Here is a 14,483-nt window from a genome sequence, read left to right as displayed (position 1 = left end):
TGGAAAATATTAAAAAACAAAGCAACAAACCCACAAAAAAACAAAACAAACCCAGATTGAACATCAAGAGTTAAAACCATCTGAGATTCAAAAAATCAACAGATGTTATCAGGTAGAATAGATATAGCAGAAGGTAACATTAATGAAAATGTAGAGATAGCAAGATAAAGTATTTAAAATGAAACATAAAAGAAAAAAGAAAGATTTCCAAACAAAAACAAAGCAAAACTAAGAGCACAGAGAATCAATGAACTTTGGCACATCTCCAAGCAGACACAAGTGTGTAATTAAACTCACTGAAGGCAGGGAACACAAAGAGGGACAGAAAAGAAAAAAAAAGGAAACAAATTACCTAAAAACTTCAAAATTTACTAAAACAGTGAACTCATAAATACAAAAAGTTCAATAAGTGTAAAATGCAAAGAACATGAAGAGCACCATATCACACATGTCAAAATCAAGGTGACTAAATACAGCAATGAAGAAAAAATCTTTAAAGCATCCCTACTAGTGGGGGTAGGAGTAAGGTTCGGTGTAGAGAGACAAAGATAAAGGGGCCAGGTGATGCCTCTTCAGCGAGAATGAAACCAAGGAGAGATTCAGCAACTTTTAGAAAGTACTGAAATAACGAATAACCAAAACAACCATCAATCCAAATAAATTTATACAACAAAAATATTTTGCAAAATCACAGGGTAGAGAAACAAGTTCAGACATGTGAAAACTGAAAGCCCATCACTAGCAGGCCCATACCACAAGGAATATTAAAATGAGTCGTTCCAGCAGAAGGTAATAGCATAGTAAGGAATGCCAAGCACCAGGAATGATACCCGTATGGGGAATTATAAAATATATTTTATTTTAAAAATCTGTTTAAAACACTATTAGCTGTTTAAAGCCAAATAATATATATTTTAGGTTTCTAACATATGTAGAAGTGACAGAAATGACAGCAATACCACAGAGGCTGGGTAAGAAGAAAGGAGAGCATATTGCTGTATCTTTGCTATACAATAGATGAAGTGGTACAATATATTAAAAAAAAAAAAAAAGCAGGCCGGGCACGGTGGCTCATGCCTATAATCCCAGTACTTTGGGAGGCTGAGGAGGGAAGATTATGAGTTTAGGAGTTCAAGACCAGTCTGGCCAACAGAGCAAAAACCCATCTCTACTAAATATGGAAAAAAAAAAATTAGCTGGGTGTGGTAACTTGCACCTGTAGTCCCAGCTACTTGGGGGGTTGAGGCAGGAGAATCACTTGAACCTGGGAGGCAGAGGGTGCAGTGAGTGGAAATTGCACCACTGCACTTCCAGCCTGGGTGAGACAGTGAGACTCTGTCTACAAAACAAAACAAAACAATCAAAAAAGCAGCAGTATAACATCACAGTCGATTACGGTAGACTGCTATAAAGTCTAAAGTCACCACTAAAATAGCAAAGACAAATGTTACAGCTATTAGGCTAGCATAGGAGACAAAACGAATCACAGAAAGTACCCAATCCAACAAAAGGAAAACATAAAAAGAAGACGAAAAAAGAAAATGAATGACAAATACGAAGCAAACTGCAAGGTGGTAAAATTAAACACAGCCACACCAATAAACATAGGAAGCGTAAATGACAAGAACCTCACAGCTGCAAGGTGGACATCATGATAATGGATGACAAATACACCCAGTGTTATGTTGTCTTCAAGAAAACGTATTTTAAATACAAACAGACAAATAGATAACAGTAAAATAATGAGAAAATACAAATAGCTTTATGTGTGCTGCTGTCTGGGCGCCTTGAGAGGGAAATCAATGTAGAATAGCCAAACTGGAATTTCAAAAGATGAAATGCATTTTGTAATTCTAGGAGTGGTGGTTCCTGGGTGAATCTACACATTTATTTCAGTGTTCTGAATTACAGATTCAATTACCTTAAAATAAGGTTAATTACTAATAGATACTATTGATATCTTGCTGAGCTGTTTGAAACGCTGGAACGCTTTATAAATGGTGTTTCAAACCTTACACGTCTCCAAATGAGGCATCATTATTCCAATTTCATACATAAAAATGATGAGACACAGAGACGCTAAGCAACTCAGTTAACAGAGATAAACCTGAATCTGTATAGACCTACGATATTTCCACCACACCATAGTGTCCCAATTGTGTTGATATAATTGAAATGCTTTTAAACGCAACTGTAATGTCAGAAAGAAATAATTTCGGCACAGTTTAATATAAAAAAAAAAGCTGAATAATTAGGAGACTGGGGTTCCTGTCTTTTCTTGCCCATTGCTTGTCGCTGTGATATTATTAGATATTATATTTTCTGGCTCACATGTTCTCATCTTAACAGTAAGAAAGAAGATGAGAGTTGGGGTGGACTCATTCATTCTAAAAGTTGAGGAATCTGCACAATAACTCCTGTTTCAAATACAAATAACTCATTTTCTCATACTTCCTTATTGCAAATTAAAAAATATAAAAATGGCAAAGGAAAAACAGAGAAATCATCTCTGAAAATTAATGCAAAATTTAAAGATAACACAATGCAATTCTGCTTACTATTTACTTATTAGAACCTTGTCTTAAGAAGCTAAAGGCAATCTCAGTCTACTTTGTGTCATTCCAAGCTCTAAAATTCTTTACCATAAAAGCTGCTTAACTCGATCTAACTGGAGGGTCACATCTCAGGGGACCAGCGACCCCTCCAGAGGGAGGAAGGAGAGTCAGGAGGAGCAGGACACTTCATTCCATCTGTGATTCTACCACGGCAGAGCTCGGTCACCAGAAGGATAATGAAATCCAGGTCTCATTTTCTTCTCTTGTGCAATGAGAAGAGACATAGCGCACCCTGTACGTGTACCACCCTGGGCATGTACCACCCTGGCCACCTACCACCCTGGCTGTGTACCACCCTGGCCACCTACAATCCTGGCTGTGTACAACCCTGGATGCATAGCACCCTGGACACGTATCACCCTACATGCGTACCACCCTCGTCATGTACCACCCTGGGCTTGTACAACCCTGGGCATGTACCACCCAGGCCACATAGCACCCTAGCCGTGTAGCACCCTGAAGGTGTACCACCCTGGATGTGAACCATCCTGGATGAGTAGCACCCCAGGCTTGTACCATGCTGGGGACTGCACCACCCTGGACTTTGCAGCCCTCAGGCCCAGATTGACTTCTCCCACGAAAAGTTAAATTTAAAAAAATGTCCCCATGGCATCTGAGAGTAATTATATTCAACATCTTGTTCACGGAGGTGTTTCTACTTCCTGTGTTATAATTACAATGTTATGCCTGAATCTTCCAGGTTTACAAAGCTGATTTACAGGAAAGCCTTGCACCTGAGATATGGTGTGGGGGCCACAGACGGGGCACAGGGAGACACTGAGCATGGCAGTCACCACCTGTGCCCTCCCATCTGCAGCTGCCACGCAGTGGTGGGCTGGGGCACCGGGTGGTGGGGTATTCATCTCTGAGGAACCCACAGTGTGGGTGACAGTCGTCCCATTAATGAGCTGAGGAGCAGAAGTGAGAAAAAGCCTCTCATTTCTCCCCACATATACTACAGGAATTCTGTCCTTATAGGGTTAGGCAAGTAAAAGGAACATCAATTGTGTATGATATGAGCAGATGAACGGTTTCAAGGACGCTGTCATTTAAAACAGTGCTGCATTACCGATCATCAATGACAAGTGGCCACAGCAGTAGAAATGACTGCTGAGAACGTCGGAAGGGCCACTGGTGCTGGGGTCAGAACACTGTCCCGAGTTGGGGGAAGACCAGATCCAGGGACATCATGGGGCCCTGTGGGCAGCAGATGCTGTTACAGCTCAGAAAGAGGATGTGCAATGCTTTAGAATGAAAGGAACTCAAGAATGTTCCTGCTATTAGCTGCAACATAGAAAAGGGGAAATTAGCTTGAGAAGGTGGATTGTAGTAGAAATAATTTTAAGTAGAGAACCTAACAGTCAAAGCAGTAAGTAACCATAAGATTCAAAGACTAAAATAAAACGTGTGAATACAAGCGAACTGTGAAACACAAACGCTAAATTACATCCTTTAAAGCTATTTCCAGACATTGTGAGACATGGCTTCTCAGCATCTTCATCATCCCCTTTTTCTTTCAGACTCTGGGCACTGAATTATTTTTTTTTAAATTAGGGTTTTTATGTCTATGCTCGTGAACCACACAGGTATTATATATTTTCTGGAAAAATACCTCTAAGTCATTCAAATCAAAGTATATCAGATTCCTGTAAAGTGGATATAATTCAAAATAATGGTTCTACAATTGTATTCAAATATAAAACTTAGGACTTATGCAGATTAGATTTTAAAATCAGTTCTTCCAATTTATATATACACATTATATAACATATAATAATGTATTCTATAGCTGATATATATCTGATATATATGTACTATATATCATAAATTTATATACACACGCAATTTATATGCGTATGTGTGCGTGTGTGTGTAGAAAATAATAAAAGCATTTTAACAATATAAAGGTCATGTGGAATTATCTTTTATTTCTAATTATTGAATTCTTGGCTGTTTCTCAGTCTAACTTCAGTTATTTCTCTTCTTTGTCATGGAAGTTAGCTTCTAAAAATAGTCTCAATGTTATGATTATAAACACTTTAATTTACTAGGCATAGGTATATTACAAATCCATGATTTTCATATTCATTCAAACCTAAATGTGCTTTCTGTTACTGAATTCACATAAACAGCTCAAGCTTCATGAAAAGAGTCTTTCGGAAAAGATGAAGCATGTTTTGTGGTTGCTGTTGCCTTACACGTCATGTATTCAACTCTGTACATAGTATAACTGTGGGCTTCCAGGTATTTTTGATTTCTGAAGACCTACTGTTGATTGTTGAGTCTTGGTAATTCCATCATAACAAACGACAAGTGTGCAGATAGGATATACACTGTGAAGGTTTATTTCCATTTGATTTTAAAAGTATGTAGATATTTAAATGACCTAATGATTTAAACTTTTTTTTTGTTTCTCCCATAACACACACACATATTGTAATTAATGCTCAGCCTGGGGACCAAGTGAACTAATAATTACTGAACTCTAAGCGCTAGGCACTTCATGTATTATTTCCCTGAATTCTTGCGGGAGCCCCACAGAGAATGTGACAATGAGGCCATCTAAAAATGGGCAGAGAGAGGCTTATTGCCAAGAGGGAAACTGAGTCCTAACTCCACCTTTGTCTCAGAACTGATGCTCTTTTCTTTCCAGAACCCTCCCTGATACATTACTTAGCCCTATAGGGTTGTGACATAGAGGGAACAGCTGGAGTCCAAATGAATACAGAATTAAATGTGGTCTTTAAAAATGGTCTCTATAGCATTGAAGCTGTGGCTTCAATGGAAGCTGTGGCAGAAGCAGAGCAGCCTGCAACTGTTCGGTGACCCTGACCTATCTGACCTGTGCTGGGCCAGTTGCTCTGTACTAACTCATCTGTATTTCCGTCCGACTCTAGTGTTCATCAAAGTCATCTAAGTGGTAGGCACGTGTATTCTGGAGTGGGAGGAAGAGAGGAAGGAGAGAGACGTAAAGTGGAATATTCTGAACACAAAATGATCTTCTACCCAAAGCCCTTGGGAAGGGTCCTGTTGATGGAATAGGAACAATCTTGGAAGCTCAGGAAATATCGTGGAAAAAATAAATTGAAATTGAAATGGCATTTTTCCCAGGGAATTCTTAAGAATCATTATAGCTAACTCAGATTAGTGGTAGCATGAATGCAGGGAAGGCAACATTGTGATATGTCATTCATTCATTCATTCATTCATTCATTCAACAAATATTTATAGAATGCAAATTATGTTGAATATTTATTGAATGCATATTATGCGTGGAATATTTTTCCAGGCACTAGGAATGCAATATCGCCCTCAGTGAGTATGTTTGGGGCATGGAGAGAGAAGAAAGACAATTAAAAAAAATAAAATTTGTAATAGGTCAGTTGATTTTAAATGCTATGGAGAAAAATGTCAAGAGAAAATGATGTTTTTTGATAGGAATAGGTAGGGAATGCAATTTTACGTTAGGTAGTCAGGAAACACCTCAATAAAAAAGTGGCCTTGAAAAAAATATACGAGGTAGAGGATCAGATCTAATAATGATATTTACATCACTGAGCCTTTAGTTTGATTTTATGTAGTATTATAAATATTAGGATTGTTTTCCCAAAAATATAACGTCATGTTGAGTCCTTGGGCCTTGTTTCTTTTCATCCTGAGAGCTTTATGTCTTTGTATGAGAGAGAAAACCCTTTTGCCCACTAAAATGACATGTAGCATTCATTCTTTTCCAAATATTTTGTGCATTCCTAATTGATAAGTATTTCAGGATAGACCCAGACTGATTTCTGAATACACTAGCCTAAGGTGAAAAGAACGTATGCAGTCAGACTTTGTTTTGGTTCTTGTTGCTGTATGGATGTTTTCATATCGAATAACCTACCGTTCTTTGTTATTAGTCACTGAGATTAGAATGAAAAGTGATACCTATACATTTTTACACTAATTATGGGCATAAGATTGAGCTGGTTACACAAAGAGGGGAGTCTTTCATTTATTCAATAACTTATTTTAACTATATTCTTAATAACAACAGCTAACACAGACGATGCTTCCTAGACCAAGCACTGTGTACATATTTCAATTTATGAACATGAACTCTCCTGTTTTCCCAACAAGATTCTGCAGTAGCTACTATTATCCCCATTTTAAACATGAACAAACCGAGGCAGAAAAGTTAAGGAACATCCCTCAGGTTTATAAACCAAGTAAAGGGGAGAGCCAGGATTTGACCTGAGGTTGTGTGGCTCCAGAGTTTGTACACAAACAGCATACACCAAACAGGCAATTCTTAAATAATTTCTGGGTGTCAATCTGACTTCCAACCAGAGGGGAGTGTGACTGGATCAATGTGCTTCCTTCCAGACACATTTGTGTGCATTTATTAATACATACATGTGTATCTATGGAACTATATAAAATGCAAAGCTCTGTATATCTGTGTTACATGAGTGTTATTATACAGCATATGTAGTCACAAGCTTTATTCACTCAACAATACACCTTAGAAGCCTGAGTTCAATACAGATAGATCAAACTCGTTTTTATAGCTGCTCCATACAAAAATAGTCTATTTCCCAATTTTTCCAATTTCAAATGCTACAAATATTTCTACTATAAATCTATCCTATAAATGTGTGTGAATTTCTCTAAGGTTGATACAAAGAGGTGATGTTAATGATCATCTTTTCAAGACTCACCACCCATCTCAACAACTCTCAAAACAGTCCTTTCATGGTTAGGAATTGCCTCCATTTTTTTCTATCCTGCTCTCTCTACATTCTTTTATTTTTACAGCTATTCTTTCTTATTCTTCTATTGAACTTTAATTGTAACATCAAAGAGTCTATATTAGGTGTTGCGTATTTCTCTATCTATTCTGATGCCATATGTAGACTTCTCCACCTTGACATCACTGGCATTTTGTATGAAATAATTATTTGCTGTGGAGATTGTCTGGCTGTTAAGACATTTTGCAACATCTCTGGCCTCTATCCCCTAGATGCCATAGCACTCCAAGCTCCTTGAGTTCTAACAATCAAAAATCTCTGCAGACATTGCCAAATGTCATCTGGGGAGAAAAATTACCCCCAGCTCAAAAAACTACTGCCTACAAGATGTCACCGAGTCCCTGGCATTCAAATACCATGCATATTTGAATACCCTTTTTGAATAAGATTTGAATCTACACTTTGGTCTCTAGTGCCAACCGCTTACCTGACTTCTAGATTTTTATACCCACCTACTACCTGTTCTGTCTTTTTCATTTAGGGTTTAATATTTCATTTGTCTGTAAGTTGCATAAAATAACATTATATTTACTAATCAACAAGCATAGGTATAGATATTTTTATGAATTCTTAATAAATTTTTAAATTTAGACTATTTTAAAAATTTGTTTTAAGTTTAAAAATAGTAGAGAATCTCCATAAATGGCCACAGCCAGTTTTCCTTACTGTTAGCATCTTAGCTTTGTATGGAAATTTATTATAATCAGTGGACCAATATTGATATGTTCTTCTTCACTAAAGTCTGATTGAATTATCTTAGCTTTTACCTAATGTTCGCTTTCTGTTTCAGGAATCCATTCGGGATACCACACTGTGTTTACGTGCCATTCCTCTTTAGGTGTCTCCTGGCTGGGGCAGCTTCTCGGACCTCCCTTGTTTTAAAGGCCTTGATGGTTTTCAGAAGTTGCGGCCAGATAGTCTGTGGAATGTCCCTCCTGTGGAACTTGTCTGGTGTTTTCTCACAATGCACCAGGTTATGGGTTGTTGGGAAGATCACAGAGGTAAAGAACCCTTCTCGTCGCAGCATACCAGGAACACGCACCACCAGTGGGACTTACACTCTGGATGTTGACCTGATCACTTGGCTAGGGTGGTGTTTGCCAGTTTCTCCACTATAAAGTTATGTATTTTTACTTCCTTGCAGCCTATACTCTTTGGAAGGGAGGAACTATGAGCAGCACAACTTAGGGAATAAGAAATGAGGCTAGTAATACACAGAGCACCCACTAAAGTAATTAATCAAGAGCAGAGATTCTACAAACTTTTTTAATTTTTAATTTTTTTAAATTTTATTTAATTTTTTTTTTTTTGCATATATACATACTTATGGAGTACACATTTTGATACAGGCATACAATGAATTTTAATTGCATCAGGGTAAATGGGGGTATCCATCATCCTGGAGGATAAGTCTCTAAGCATTTATTCTTCATGTTACAAACAATCTAATCATACTACTTTAATTATTTCAAAATGTACAATTAAATTATTGCTTACAAGAGTCATCCTGTGGTGCTATCAAATACTAGATCTTATTTGTTCTCTTTTTTTGGACCCATTACCCATCCCCAATTCCATCCCAGCCCCAACCTCAAAAACTATTTAGTGAGTAAATGAATTAAGTCACTAAACTATAAATGCCCTAATTGACCAAGGGTATAAAATTCAGAGTCCCTGAAAAGTTGAATTTATCATCTTTATCTCAAGTGCCAATTTTTAAAATTTTAGAGAAGATTCTGGATCTGAAAGGGCATTTCTAATACTCCCAGATTAAATATAAGCCTACCTTTACGTGAGTCTTGAATTGACCTATATTCCCTTCCATGATAAGGTCTCACTTGTTTGGAGAAAGGCTGCAGGTGGAGGAGGAGTGACATGCCCTACTTTTAAGGAGGAAGGAGCCAGAAAACCCACCCCAACATGATGCTTGAAATCCTCTCTGGCTTTGTTTTGAAGCGCACTGCCCTGAGTTACAGCATCTTTATTGAAAGGGAGAACCAGGAAAAAGGAAAGAAAAGAAAAGAAAAAAGACCAGGAGTAGAAAGGAGAAATGGCAGCACAATCCCTGCTGGGAATCTCTGCTGACAGCACAGCCTCCCAGGGACTAAGCCTGTGGGAACAATGCCAAGCTTCCTGGATTTCTTCAACAGTTTTACAAAGCCTGCACAAAAGGTCATGTAAGTTTTGAAGACTCAAAAAAAAGAAAGAAAAAAAAAAAGATATGTCCAAGTAAAGCCAGACTCGGCAGCTTCTTTCAATGTTGGCATGATCCCGGAGGGCTGATCCATCCCAGTAGCATAATGTAGTTAAATCAGACCGCAAGGTTGAAAACGCTTTGGCAGAATTCAAAGCGCCCTACACATATAAATTGAATGCACCATTGTTGTTATTCTGTATTTCCGTGACCTAGCACAAAACGCAACTTCGAATGAGCAGAGAAAAGCAACTCCGACAATCAAGCAAACCTCTGTCAACGTCCTCAGAAGTGCTAAGTGCACAGCGGGGCTTGTAGGTTTCTGTGGGGCTCTAGAAAAGTCAGCTAAAATGGTGAGCAGGATAAATTTTCTGTACTGATCAAGGCCAATTTATTTTCCAAAAATCAACAGAGAAGGCAAGCAGGGATTAAAGAAACGCAAAGAAACACCACTGCTGGTTTTGGTGGGGCTCCAAGTGTCCCAGGTGTGATGGACACCATACAATACTGACAGTTTTCTTTTCTTTCTTTCTTTCTTTCTTTCGAGACAGAGTTTCACTCTTGTTGCCCAGACTGGAGTGCAACGGTGTTATCTCGGCTCACTGCAACCTCTGTCTCCCTGTCATATACATGTTCAAGGGATTATCCTGCCTCAGCCTCCCAAGTAGCCGGGACTAAACACCCAGCTAATTTCTGTATTTTTAAAAATAGAGACAGGGTTTCACCATGTTGGTCAGGTTGGTCTCGAACTCCTGACCTGAAGTGATCCACCCACCTTGGCCTCCAGAAGTGCTGGGGTTACAGGCATGAGACACCATGCCCAGCCAGTACTGCAGGGTTTCTGAGAGGGTGGGAGTCCAGACAGGGCACAGCCTGCCACTTGGCAAAAGATTAGAGAAGAATGCTGACATTTAATGAGTAATTATGATATGCACAAGGAGTATACTGATAACACTCATGTGTATGCTATTTTCCTATAATATAGTTGGCAAAGACCTATTTCTCCAAGTTCCGTATTGGAGATCCCAAATATCTTGTAGTGAGGGGTGATTTTGCCCAATGCAAGATGGATAATCTTTACCCAGGGTCAGGGTGCAGTGGGAGATCAGGATCTCCAAATTTAGTTTGCTAGAACGTCAATGCATCAAATTTGAGGAAGCAAGCTGAGAAAAGCATGAAATTCTTGCCTTTCCCTCCATATAATTTAAGTATTTAGACCAGTATTTCAACCTAGGCATCTCCTTTGGAAAAGAATTCTGATAGAAGGAATCATCCCATAAGTAAGGTGTATATATTTGCTATTAATGTTATAAATATTTTGCTCATCACCACATGATAAAAGAACAAGTTTAAAAAAAAAATGGGTTATCTGAGGACACATCCTGGAACCCACTTCCAGATACTCTAACTCTGCAGATTTGGGGCAGGGCCTAGGTAAACCCCTCTCCATCTCCCATACCACAATGATTCCAATGCAGTAGTCCACAGACCACACTGCCAGATGCACTAAACTAGGAGCAGAGAGAACTGGCTAATGAGGGTCTGAGAGGCACAACTGGACCCAGAACCTGAGGGCCCCCTTATTCTCAGCTAAAGAAGTGGCCTTATACTTTAGCAAAGGGAAACAATTGGTACCTCTAACCAGAGGAGTCCTTGGGTGGCTGTGTGCTGAAAGGCTGATTGGAATAAGAAGGGGCTGACAGGAGGACCCCTTGCCCAAGAAGCTTCTCCATGGGTCCAGTGTACAGTTAGTGAAATCTGAACTACAGGTGCAAATTTGAAACCTGAAAATATAACATGTTATTAAAAAGTCACTAGCAACAGCACCATGTGTTTAGAACTTAGACTAACAAGATTTATTCAAAGAAAACTATTTTATCACTGATGGTGCTTAGCATTGAGAATGCATGAGGATAATAAAAATCAGACTGACCTTTAGTTAGTTTTACTATTATTCTAAATTCTCTGCAGACAGTGTGTGCACTGACTGTCTCTAACTTGGTGTGAATGGCTCCCACCACCTGCTTTTTATCATGATCCTGGTGGGGAGCCCTAATGAAGTTCAAGGTTTTGGCCAATGCAATACATTCTTAAAACACCACCACAATCAAAATATGAAACACTTTTGTTATCTCAAGTGGTTTTCTCTGACCTTGCAAGCTGGTCCTCAATTTCCACTCCTGCTCTTATCAACCTCTGATCTCCTTTCTATTACTACAGATTTGATGTGCCTTGCCTAGAGTGTCATATACATAGAAACATACCCCAAAAATAGCAGGTTAAAAATCAAACAGCTCATCATGGCAGTAGGAGGAAAACGCTCCTGAACTGGCTTCTTGAATTTCCTCTGGATGTGATGGCATTTGGGGGCTTAGATTACAGAATAAACCAGTATGTTTAAATGCCTAAAGCTTTACACAAATGTTCAGTAGCATTTAATAGCAGGTTGGTTTATATATTGACTATACGTGAAATTAGTTGCTATAATTATCATAAATAATAATTAAGGGAAAATAAAAATGTATTTATTTAACACATATCTGTTCATTATTTATTACCCTGCATTCAAAAGTATATAAGAAAGTTAAGAACCTGAGATGTAATTGTTTTCCCCAACATGGCCACAGCTTTGCTTAGGAAGTTCACTGAGAGCCAAATGCTAGTCCCATCTCTCTCTGTGGCAGTTCACTACACCAGCTGCTAATGGTCTCTAAGCAGCCATTCTCCCCTTTTTTTTTCTGTAAGTACAGAACTCCTCATTACCACCATCAAGATTTCACAGAACGCACGGCCATGAGAAGAAATGATGTGGCGCCACCTCTCTTGCAACTGACCATGGACAAATGACGACTTTGAGAATTAAGAGGTGACGAGGAAGTGAAGATGTGGCTTCCACTTCACGTTCTCTCCTCTCCTCTGGGGAGCTGGGGTAGGAATGTGTGGTTTGATCTATCTCTGTTGCCTTCATCCCATATAGGGGATGGCTGCCCGAGCCACCTGCCCTAGCTAGGCACCCATCCTACCCCTAAACTCATGTATGGGAGAGAAGCAAACTTCTTCTTAGCAAGAACCACTGTATTTTGGAAGCTTTTGTCATGTCCGTTTCGTCTACACCCTACCTCATCCAATTATCGAACATGCCTGAGATGTCCCTCTTGTGGAGTTCAACCCTCTTCGTGGTGTACTCTAATTGTGGGTGTGTATTTAGCTTATTTTCCCATCGGACTGTAAAACACATAGGTAATGAACAGGTCCTTGCACAATGTCTCATAGGACATTAGCTGAATACATGTGAATTCCTGAGGGTGCCCGGAGGAAAAAAAACATTTGGACATTTTGTGATGTGTCATTCTCTGGGGGTTGATGATGACATCTACCTTCACCTGGACGAACAACAATGGAAACAGAAGCTCCTTCCCCATCTATCTAGCCACAGCAGCCCACTGTTTGGAGAGAATGTATTGAAATGTTCTGTGATGTACAAAGCCTATGTCTGCCTGTGCCCTGAGCTCTGGGATTTCTCTTTTAAATCAAAAAAGTACAAAGAGACATCAAAAGTTTTCACTTACACTGCTTTTAACAGCATACAAAGAATATCATATAAATGTGTGTGAAGAAGGCGCCTATTTCACAAACTTACATGAATATACTATATTCAAACAATCGGAGAGAATACTCACGAGATTATTAGTAACACATTTTGTTTCAGCTTTGTGTATTAGATGATAGAAATATGGCCTACTTCAGAAACTGTTTGAAATATGAATTTCTCATATGCAGTCGAGTTAAAACTTCAATTTTCTTATTCAATTGTTAAAAACCATTTTGAGACAATAGGATTACTTGCCTCAAATGAATCCAGGTTAAACAATTTTTATATTATTGTTTTTCTCTAGGGAGATTCCAATGTCTCCTTCTCTAATAAATTTTTATAGATTACAAAAATATCTTTTATAATTATTGTAAATTTCACAAACTTACTAAGTGATTAATCCAATACATATTTTAAACTCACTAAACATTCCAAAATCAGATCAGCATTTTGAAGAGAAAAATTTAATAAATTATATGAAATACATATGTAAAGCATTTCATATAAATGAGTCAAAATCAGCTCAAATTTAATAATGTCAAGAATTTTAATGAATATCCTATAAAGAAGAAGAGTCAAAATCAGCTAAGATTTAATAACGTTAAGAATTTTAATGAATATAAAATATTAATGGAAAATATTAAAACAGAAACTGTTTAATGTAATTATAAATGCCACCAAAGTAACAATATACTTTGAAAAATCACCATGTATTAATTAGAGATAAAAACTTGCTGTCATCCACAACAGATTGACTTGACTAGATACTGTATAAATAAACAAGACTCTTCAGCAGTTCAAATCACTAACACTGAAGTAGAAGTATTGATTTTACAGTTGATTTTCTTTTTTACTATGCCACCTTATTTAAACATACTAAAATAGCACTTAGATACAAATGATGAGTCATTAGTATTTAAGCTTTTAAACAAAAATATGTAAATTACACTTAAAATGAAACACACCCTACCTGGGTTTTCCCCTACTAGAAGGCTCTGTTATGGAAAATTGTAGTCTACACAGATTTCCTCCTGGGAAAATTGAACTCAACCATGAATCTCTGTTTGGATATTGGTGGCTTCCTTTTTTTTTTTTTTTTTTTTTTTTTTTTGAGACACAGTCTCACTTTGTCACCCAAGCTGCAATACAGTGGCACCATCTTGGCTTACTCCAACCTCTGCCTCTTGGGTTCAAGCGATTCTCTTGCCTCAGCCTCCCAAGTAGCTGGGATTACAGGTGTGTACCAACACGCCTGGCTAATTTTTGTATTTTTTAGTAGAGATGGAGTTTCA

The sequence above is a fragment of the Gorilla gorilla genome, chromosome 2 (assembly GCF_029281585.2).
Source record: "Gorilla gorilla gorilla isolate KB3781 chromosome 2, NHGRI_mGorGor1-v2.1_pri, whole genome shotgun sequence".
NCBI lineage: Eukaryota > Metazoa > Chordata > Mammalia > Primates > Hominidae > Gorilla > Gorilla gorilla.
Note: the sequence above shows the minus strand (reverse complement) of the source record.